The 10,379-nt window shown below is 38.8% G+C and overlaps 1 long non-coding RNA gene across 1 annotated transcript in view; it reads right to left on the bottom strand.

Moving 5' to 3' along the window:
• Nucleotides 1–1,248: 1,248 nt before the first annotated feature.
• Nucleotides 1,249–10,379, bottom strand: part of LOC149799390 (uncharacterized) — a 30,993-nt gene continuing 21,862 nt past the window's right edge. Inside the window, exon 3 of the long non-coding RNA XR_016420900.1 lies at nucleotides 1,249–1,349. This is a non-coding gene — a long non-coding RNA (uncharacterized LOC149799390). The remainder of the gene's footprint in view (nucleotides 1,350–10,379) is intronic.

The following is a 10,379-nucleotide window of genomic DNA, read 5'->3' as shown; positions in this document are numbered from 1 at the left end:
AAAACAAACTGAAGAAATCAATCGAAGCACTAAATTGTAAAAAATTAGAAGGAAAGCAAGAGCATCGGAGCCGATAAGCCACAACGACGAAGAAGCTTTATTTTCAGCCGGTGAAATGGGCTCTCACACGCCAGCCGCTTAGCAATTTTCCGTGTTTTACTTTTTTGAAAAAATGTTTGGATTTAGAGGCCGAAACGAGCACAGAAAATTAAAGTTTGGAGATATATCAGCTTTCACAGATTAAAATAACGTAAATATGCTGAGAGGTATAGCAAACCCATTGACGGTACTTGGAAAGATGGCTACAGATCAACAGTACCTCTCATTTGTTTCTAAAGGAACAACACCAGAGCGAAAACCTGTTCATCTTTACCTGCAATATTGGCAACGAAGGTCATTGGAAATGATGGATGCCGACATCCCCTTTTATTTGACACCAATTCCAATGCAGAAACCGACTGAAACATTCCAGATATGGTAATTATATTTCTAAAGATTCAATTATGGTCCTTATTTAAAGCAAAAATATAAATAAAGAAAGAAATATTCGTAAATTGTTTCCGACAATAAAATGAATAACTGAAAATAAATTTATACCATAGTAAACAAAAAATATGGAAACAATCTGGAATAAATTGTGTACTCTGTGAAATGCATCAACCAACCTTGCGAAATATAAGAAAACAGATTTTTATGAACGTGTACATTTAAAAAGCATTAAAAATATATTCTACTGGACAAAATACTAAAATTTGCAGGTATTATCCGAGACCAATGGGAAATGATCAACTGGGAACTCTGATGAAACGAGCCTCACAAAGGGCAGAAATCCAGGGGAGAATTACCAACCATTCAGTAAGGAAGACTACTGTAACAACCCTGTCGAAAGCTGGTGTCCCTCCAACAAAGATCATGCAAGTGACTGGGCATACAAATATGTCATCTATAACTGGTAATTAAAATGAGAATAAATCTACTTGCCTTTTTGCATCTTTAATCTCCTCAAAATGTACTTTGTGGGCTCTTTATGCTAATACGAATTAAGTTGTTCACCAAATACTGATCGTCATCGCGGAAATGTACTGTAATATGTAGGCCTATAATCCATACTATATTCTTGAACTCGAAATCACATTACAAAGTAGACTGTACTGCACTCCAAAACGAGAAGAAATTTTGTTCTCTAAAAGACAATGTTGAATCCAGCATCTTCTTGAGAATTTAGATTTAAAACCTTTCATAGTTTTCCACCTTACGATTCCAAATTATCCATGGCAAAACAAAAACAGTTATGCAGCTTGTTGTCAACGCCAGTTCCTCAAGACACATGTACATCGTGCGGGAAACACCTAGAAGGAGATAATCAAAATTTAGCTGGATTGACAGAACAGCTAAAATCCTTCATTCCTGATCAGCTTAGAACTTTGTTCAATGGCGCAGTTATTCATAATATGACTTTAAATTTCAATTTCAGATAGAGCAAAATGGGATTTTTTCCAAATGAGTGACTTGAGCGCACGGTACGCTATGAAGTTAAATGGTCGGTAGGCGGAGCTGTGTGCACAAAATAATGTTATTGTGTATTGAAAAATCTACGGTTGTGAATTTATTTTGGAAAAAGGAACAAATCAAATACACTGTTTCTTGTAATGAATTTTATTATTAAGCCGTATGTAGTTAAACAAAATGGAGCATATAATAAAAAGGTTACTGCATTTGTCTGGGAAAATATGAACTCGTTTTGTCGGATGGATATACTGCACTCCCAAGGTCGTGCTATAAGTATAGATGCCGTGTGAATGTAGTTAAAATATGGCGTCAGATATAACGCAAATATATCCAGTCTAACTAGGTATCTGTCTCAACATCAACTCTCGGAGTACTCAAGGGAAAGTGTAAACTCTATTGTTCCATCTTTGATTGCACAATTAAAAAAATGCCGTGCCGATAGTGACATACGCATGGTATTGTGCTCTCGAAGAACAGAGCATCTAGTGACGTGAACAGTGATGGTTATATGAATTTTAATGTGTTGGATACCAGATATAATCACTCTTTTTAAACGTACATGTAGCTACCTTTGTGCTGAGACATTTACGAGCTACTTTCCATTACGGTTGTAAAATTTTCACAACGTTCTTAAAGACATATGGAGGACTTGCTTTTATTAAATAAAGCATTAATTTACTGTAATTTGTCTTAGTGCTATCATTAAATATGAAAGTTCTAGATATCGCAATATTATCGATATACAACATGTACTATTTCAATGTATCGTGATATGACCGAGGGCGTATCATTGCAGTCCTAATTGAAGCTAGATTTGACTTGTTAGCAATAATAGCCATCTTTTCTCAGCTCGTCTTGTATCTGCACCTAGCACTGAATGCTAAACGCGGAGACGATTCCAGTTTTGATATATTGGAATACCAAGACAAGTACCTAATTTATTGAAAGTTGTGAATTTCTTTTTCAAGTGATCAATTAATTGTTAAGAAATAATAATTATATCTGTAATAATTGTCCGATTTACTTATGACGTCTGCTTGATTGTATATTTCTTGGCATCCGTCCGTCAACGGGAGATGGTGTAGCTCCAGAGTAAGTTGTAGTTTTTCCTTCTTTCTAGCTCTCTTTTCAGCTTGCTTTATGTTCCTGTCTGCCTCGATATTTTGAACGCTATTTCTGACAGCTAGGCGCCAGGTGGAACGGTCGTTAGCAGAGCTCTCAGTCGTTGACATTGATGTTGGCCGTCTTCTTCTCTTTCTTGTCGTCCAGTCGGTCGTGCGCCTTCTGCTAACTCCCCGTATAATAGGTCCTAGGGAATGCGGCCTGGGTCCATTCTCTTGACATGGCCGAGTCAGCGAAAGCGCCTCTTGCTGAGAATGGAGAATAATCTGTTCGTGTTTGCGCGTTCCAGAACCTCTGTAATGGGTATTTTGTCCTGCCACTGGATGTGCAGAATGCTCCGCAGGCATCTCAGGTGGAAGCTGCTGAGTTTCCTCTCTTGTCTCGCATTGGTGGTCCATGTTTCGCTTTGAAGTGAAGTGAGCTGAGCAAGCAGGCCTTGTAGACACGCAGTTTGGTCTCCTCGGTAAGGTTGGGGTTGTTCTGGTTCAGTCTGGCCATCACTGCTGCTGCTTGGCAATCCTGCCGTTCACATCAGAATCAATGGAGAGTTAGCTGGAGATGATGGACCCGAGGTATGTGAAGTTCTCAACAACATCCAAGTTGTACCCATCGATGGTGACGGTGGGATCAAAGTCTGCGTCCTCCGCCATGACGCTCTTTTTCTTCAAACTGATGGTCAATCCAAACTCCTTACATGCGTTTTAGTAGAGGCCGCATACTAGCAGCTGGCTGAAGTCCATCTTCCGTGTGTGATGTCATGGTAGCATCGTCAGCGAAGAGCAAGTCACGGATGAGGACCTTTGTGACTTTAGTGTTAGCACGGAGACGGGCGATGTTGAACAGCTTGCCGTCAACCCTGGCATGAATGTACACTCAGGAGTGTAGAGTCAACTCGGACTGAACAGGTCAAACGCCTTCGTCAGGTCTATGAAGGCGATGTAGAGTGTGATCTGCTGTTCAATACACTTCACCTGCAACTGGCGTAGAGAGAAGGTCATGTCTACAGTTGACCTGCTGACTCGAAAGCCACACTGGAACTCTGGGTAGATGCGAGAGGCTAAGGTCTGCAAGCGCACCAAGGCAACACGGGCGAAAGCCATTCCGACGATGCTGAGGGGGAAGATGTCCCGGTAGTTGTTGCAGTCGCTACGGTCTACTTTGTTCTTCCACAAAGTGACGATGTTGGCGCCATGCATGTCCTGGAGGATGTGTCCCTGTTCCCAACAGAGGCAGAGGACTATGTGTAGGGGCTGGAGCAGTGCTGATTTCCCGCTCTTGAGGACTTCAGGCGGAATGCCGTCGCTTCCAGGAGCCTTCCCACAGGCAAGACAATCGATGGCATTTCCGAGCTCTTCCAGGGTGGGCGGTGTGTTGAGTTCCTCATGACTGGCAGGTCTGGGATGGCGTCCAGGGCGGTGTCGGTGACGATGTTTTGGGTTGCATACAGCTCGAGATAGAGCTCGACCCATTGCTGCAGTTGTTTCCCCTGGTCTGTGATGACTTCACCCGTCATGGAATTGAGGGGGGCGGTCTTGGAGGTGTGGGGGCCTGTCGCTTTCTTGATACCCTCATACATCCTTCTTTCATTCCCGTGCTCGGCTGCTGTCTGTATACTGGTGCAGAGGTCCAGCCAGTAGGTGTTGGCGCAGTGCCGGACGGTCTGCTGAGCGTTGTTCCTGGCAGTCCTAATTGTTTGTAGTGTACTGGGGGCTAGGTGCAGCCTTGTATGCCAGGAGGGCTTTCCTCTTTGCCTGAGTCATGGGCTCCATCTCCTCCCAGTTGGGCTCATACATGTCAGCATTTTTGCGCTCCTTCTTCCCGTAAGCAGTGATTGCTGCATTGTACATGGAGGTGGGACGACATGGAGTCCATGGTGTCATCAGGTATCGCTTTGGTGAGAGCTTCCTGCAGTTTGATGAACTGCTGTGTTTCCTCTGGGTTGCTTACACAGCACGTGCTCATGCATGGGCGACCATTCGTCTTGGCGTGGTGCAGCTTCTTGAGTATTATTTATTCGCACCTTGCTGGCCACGAGGGAATGGTCCGTGTCGCAGTCGGCACTGAGGCAGCTGCGGGTGAGGAGGACACTTGCTAGTTCTGCATGCCTGGTGATGACCAGGTCTAACTGGTGCCAGTGTCGTGAACGTGTGTCTCCATGACACGTGGTGGATATACTTGAATTTGAAGAAACTTAACTAACAATTTCAATTGTGCTACTTCGGTAACATGAATTCTGCTATTATAAAGAATCCTTTTGAATAGTAGCCCCAAGTAGAACTTTGAAGTATTGTGATAAGGATGGATTTTTAAGGATTGGCTGAAGCATAGTCAGCTGATTATCACATGTAAGCGAATTGGGGTGAAGATTTAATGATGTGTCTTTGTGTAATATATTTGCTCTGTCATAATCCTCGAATCATGTTGTACATGGAAGTCTCATACTACAGTTTGCTTCTTACGGATGTAACATTGCTGTTGATGGCAAAAGAAAGACATCGATATGTCAAGGGCATGATTTTGTCTACTTCCTCACGGAAAATAGAAGATGAATTTCTTTGCAGACTATCGCATTATGAAAACCTAGCTGTTAATACGAATTATCATGGTGTGCATTAGATAATACTGTAGCATGTATGAGAGCATCAACTCGTTTATTGAATTAATAAAGATATATGTATCAGTATTGTCCTTATAGTATATTGGAACTGGTGATAGTCTTCTTGTCTTTAATATGCATTTTAACCATATTAACTTTAACTTTACACAGTGAGTGAAATTATATCTTACCATAAGGTAATAAGTGACCTTGACTGGGTGACACATCAGTGACGACCTTAACATTATCATTCAGACGCAAACTGTAAATATGACTGTAGTCCAATGCAGTAGAACCACGCCCTCTACTGTCGAACAATGTACAATCTTCATCCGATTTTTTCTAAAGTAGCAAACACATTCTAGAAGATAGAAGATCCTACTCTCAGGTGCAGCTCTGACTTTGCCTCCATGGTCATCACGTGAATATCCAATATTTACCAGAATGTTGGATGAAAGCTTTGACATAGACCGGTAGTACTGTTGCGGCACAAGCATAAAATGGTTTCTGAAAATTGATGATGGGGTTAGGCGTTTGTCAAAGAATACATTTGATCACAATGTGGTTGGTCTCGAAACGTAAAACGAAATAGTCTCAACGTTTCTACGAATTAATAATTTATATATTATTTTTGAACAAAATAAAAATGGAACAACTTGAAGACAGTTTGAAGATGCATTTCCAACTATGACATATCTCAAACTTGTTATCTTGATAGTACTCATTCTTTTTCTAAAAGAGTGAAGAAGGTTGTGCACACTTCCAGACGAATCGGTAGACGTGCAAGATAAAATAGTCTCAAAACTAGAAGCTGTAAACAGAACAGCCTTCCACTCACCTTAGAGTATCAGTATATTTGATGTATTTAGTGTTTGAAACTAGAATGATTCAAAAGAATATTTGATGTATTCAAACGTTTGACAAATCTCAACCTCATTATCTACAAGCAGAACATGACATGTCCATCATGCGAAATGTTTCATTGGATAATAAATGTTTCATAATGAGTTCTTATCAGTGACGTTTTAATGCAATTGCGAAATTGCAACTTTCTAACCTAAACAGATGTTGCAAAGTCTTTAGTTTACCGATGAAATGTCTTTTTTTAAAATACAAAACTATGTATGGATATATAGACAAACTTTAAGGACAAATATCCTGCCGGTGGCTCAGGTGATGCCGTGCAGTTGTCTTAGGATGTAGTAGTCGGGGAATTTCAGATACAAATTACACATGAAGAGCTATCACTGAATCTCCTATTTTACAGCGAATGCTGATTACCTCGAACCACTGACAGGAAACCGACAGCCCGTTCCTTGACCTGGATACTATACTTCATTCCTACACTGACCGCAAGATTTCGGTTATGAGAGAAAGTCTCAGTAATAATACATGGCTGGTTTGCTGTAAATTGCCGTTCGCTGTAGAATCTAACTTGTATCTAAAGCATATATAAAAGTTAATTTCAATAGCCATCAACTGTGATTTCTTTAGTACCACATTAACACCAATTCCAATGCATTTCTCTTGCGCTTTTGACTGGGTAAAATGTTTTGAGCATTTTCATTTTTTGTGTCACATAGGTTGTATTGCAAAGTTGATATTATATCCGCATATATTTGGCAATATAACGTGTATTTGAGATTAATTGTGGATACATCTGAGGTATTTTAAAGATAAGAAAGAATATACAATGTTCTGGCAAGAATAAGAAGACGCCGTATACGCTCCAGGTTTGCACAAGCTTTTAGTTATAATGATATAACCGGAATAAAACAGTGTTTTGTTTCAATGTGATATTATCCAGTTTGCATGAGAAGGTCATTATAGTGTCTTTCTTGTACACGGAAAATATATTTAACTAAAAGGAATCTTAAAGTCATAATAATACTTAAATACCATAGAATTAATATTATTATAACACTCGTGAAAAAGAGACTTCGACATGTCTAAAAACTGGTTTTGAAAACTTTGATTTTTGTCCACCATAAAATTACTAGTTTGGAAATTCACTTTACTCCTATTGTGAAGCCTCCAGTTTCCTGGGACAATCAAACATCAGCTAAGCGACGACCTTTCGTCAAGCTCTTTAAATTGTCGAAGTTCTACAGATAGCTATATACATGTAGAAGATACATCAGCTGTTGCTCCTCCTGGTGTGAATACGATCTAAATGATGTGCATCAAAATGAGTTTGAAAGATACAATCTAAAGCGATTTATTATCTGAGCACTACATAGGTGTATGGCGTGTTTGTTGGGTAAAGGTATTTATTAATTTATAGGAGACAATAAAGACACGGCTTTTCATTACAAGTATGGAATTAGTATCTTTTGTATATACGTTCAAGATTGTGATACCTTGCAAAAAGCTAATTATGGGTAGTGTGTGTGTTCTGTTGCAACTGTCACAGTAACCATTTTGATTTTGCGTTTGTGAAAAAACACCCTAGCTAATTTACATGCTATTTCGTCTGTGTGAAGGCGCGGGCCAATTTTCAGATTCCATCTTTAGTTGTTGAATCTGCTTCACGTGGTTGAAAATTTATAAATTAAAATCTAAATTGAGAGCCACAACATTTTCGCTACAAATGGGAAGACCGGGCTCTGTCGTAAGCTGTTCCAGCCAAATTTGATCAAACTGATCTGCAACATAATCACCCATTGTTTGTGGAGATACGCCATCTTTGATGATTTTAGTTACACGATCCTTGGGGATTTTAGTACACCATCCTTGAGGATTTTAGTACACCATTTTGTCTTTATCGAGAGCGTTTTCGTGAATGGTGCAGTAAACTGAAGTTTTTCGATGGCCCCGTCTCCATGTCTTTGAAGCCAATGAGATGATAAACTATGGCAAGTTCTAGACTCTCACCAGACAAAATCTTCTTCGCAGTGAAAGGATCTCCAAAATAGTCACCATGACCCTGAAAGATAATGATCGTGGTATGTTTCTTGAAATGGATCAATCATCGAAACATATTAGTACTAATATTAGTACTCTTACTCGCTCCTCGTGGACAGGGTACTAACATGAGCATATACGTGTTAATGGAGCAAGCCGGGTGTGATTCACACCCGGCGCTCTTTTAGCCTAATAATAACACTTTAAACATATTCCTCGCATATAATCCAATAAATTGAGTAGTCCTCTTATTTAATACAGGAAGTATCGAAAATCATTGTAGAAATAGTTATAAAATCTCGTTTACCTTTTTTAGCCGATATTTTCGTTTAGATGTCTGCCATATTATTTCAAATAATGATTACTTCCGTTCTCAGCCTCGTTTGTTTGTGTGCCATATAAGGACATTGACGCCTTATTTGGAAATGTAAACAAATCGTAGTAAAAATTTGGCGCCGTTTGGGTCAGAAATTCTGCGCATTAAAAGTAAATACGGTTTATCGGCAACTTTGAAATTCCACCAAGAAGCGATTATTCGTACTTGATTCATAATAATATAGCGTAGAATATCCAAATATGATCTGGCAAGCTTTACGTAGAGAAGAGGTAAAGGTGAGAGTCTCGCGTTATCTGTCATGGCGGACAGAATGAGGTTAGTGTAACCATGCCAATTTATTTTATCGTGTACGGGCTTAATAAATTCAAAATAAGCCAAACTTCTTTCACAACATGATTATAATTATGTAGTTGATTTCTACACTGTTTGTTTTTCTCACTTTAGTGATGATTTTTTTTGCTCCATTACATGATATGGGATCAGTTCGTAGCCTCAACCACAACAAATCAAGTTGAGGCTACGACATCGTAGCTACCAAACATATTAGATAGGGAAGCAAACTGCTTATGAAGGCAAACTTCTGAACTGTTTATTGTACGGAAGGTCATATTCTTGTAGAAATTATATATATCATTGGCAGATAATTATATGCAACTAATTTGATTAGAAGACGCCAAATGTCAGAGTGTAAAATACTGTAAAAGATACGGTTGATGAAGATTGCAAACGAAACGCGTAACCATACAACACATATCGAAAGTAAACGCTGCAATATGTCGATGATAAATTAAAAGCATTAGGTAAGATATGACAAGATATAATTTTTCTTTGGTCATGTTTGTATAACAAAAGGACATCGGATTGCTTCAGTATCTAGGGCCGTTTAATAACAGTCTGCATCATCATTTTGCTTACAACTGAAATAATAGGTGGCGTTCAACAGTTTCGTATTTTGCATAGGTTAGAATTTAAAGAAAAAGAATTTCCCCAGCTTTCCTCACTGGTTATACTGGCTATTTAAAAAAGACCTTGCATATCTTAGGTATAATTCAAAGAACCTTTAATTCCCTTTATTTTCATGTATGACTGATGGGTGTACTATGGGTTATGGTGTATACAGCTTGGCCTTACTTCAGATGTGCATCTTACAAAAAATGCTAGCTCTACTTGGTCATTTTCACTTCCTGAACTTCAGAGGTAAATTGTATCAGAAAGAGCCGATAATTTTATTTACATTTTATATATTTGGTAATTCATTCATTGCACTTTCAGAATCTGGTATTGTCTAGTCTGGCAAAATGAATTGTCCCTATTTTAATAGCTGCTATGTATATTGTACTTTAGACTAAATCAGGCTGATATTTTAGCACAAGGGAGCAGTCATTTTAGTTAGCAGTGTGCTTAAATCATGTACAATTTCCAAAAGTACAATATCCAAAGAAATATTATCTACATTACATTAATGTAGCATAAAGGTATGCTAACAAAATCTCCATTGTGCACGTTTTAAATGCGAACTACTTCACCTTACATACGTCACTCTCAAAAGTACATATTTACTGGTGAGCGCCCCCAATAATAACAATATTGTCATATTGCATCAATATGTAAGTAAGTGAAAGAGAGCAGAAACTGAAATATTCATTCGTTCGGATTATGGCATGTAATAGTCTCAATCTGGGCACATTGGCAATTCTTTAGCATGACATAACTAAAGAACTGGATGAATAAAATAATCTATCTGATTACTGATAAGAAGCGAATTCTTTATGTCTCGCACACATTCAACTTGACAACAACAAAAAACAAATAATAAAACTGATAGCGTTTGGTGAAAAGATTAAGTGAAGAAATGCTATCAAAGTTCTTCTAAGTATACAACGTGTCTGCAATACCATGTCTGGCATCAAT

The sequence above is a fragment of the Sinohyriopsis cumingii genome, chromosome 5 (genome assembly GCF_028554795.1).
Source record: "Sinohyriopsis cumingii isolate HCF-2022 chromosome 5, ASM2855479v2, whole genome shotgun sequence".
Classification (NCBI taxonomy): domain Eukaryota; kingdom Metazoa; phylum Mollusca; class Bivalvia; order Unionida; family Unionidae; genus Sinohyriopsis; species Sinohyriopsis cumingii.
Note: the sequence above shows the minus strand (reverse complement) of the source record. Positions and strands in the feature narration are given on the sequence as shown.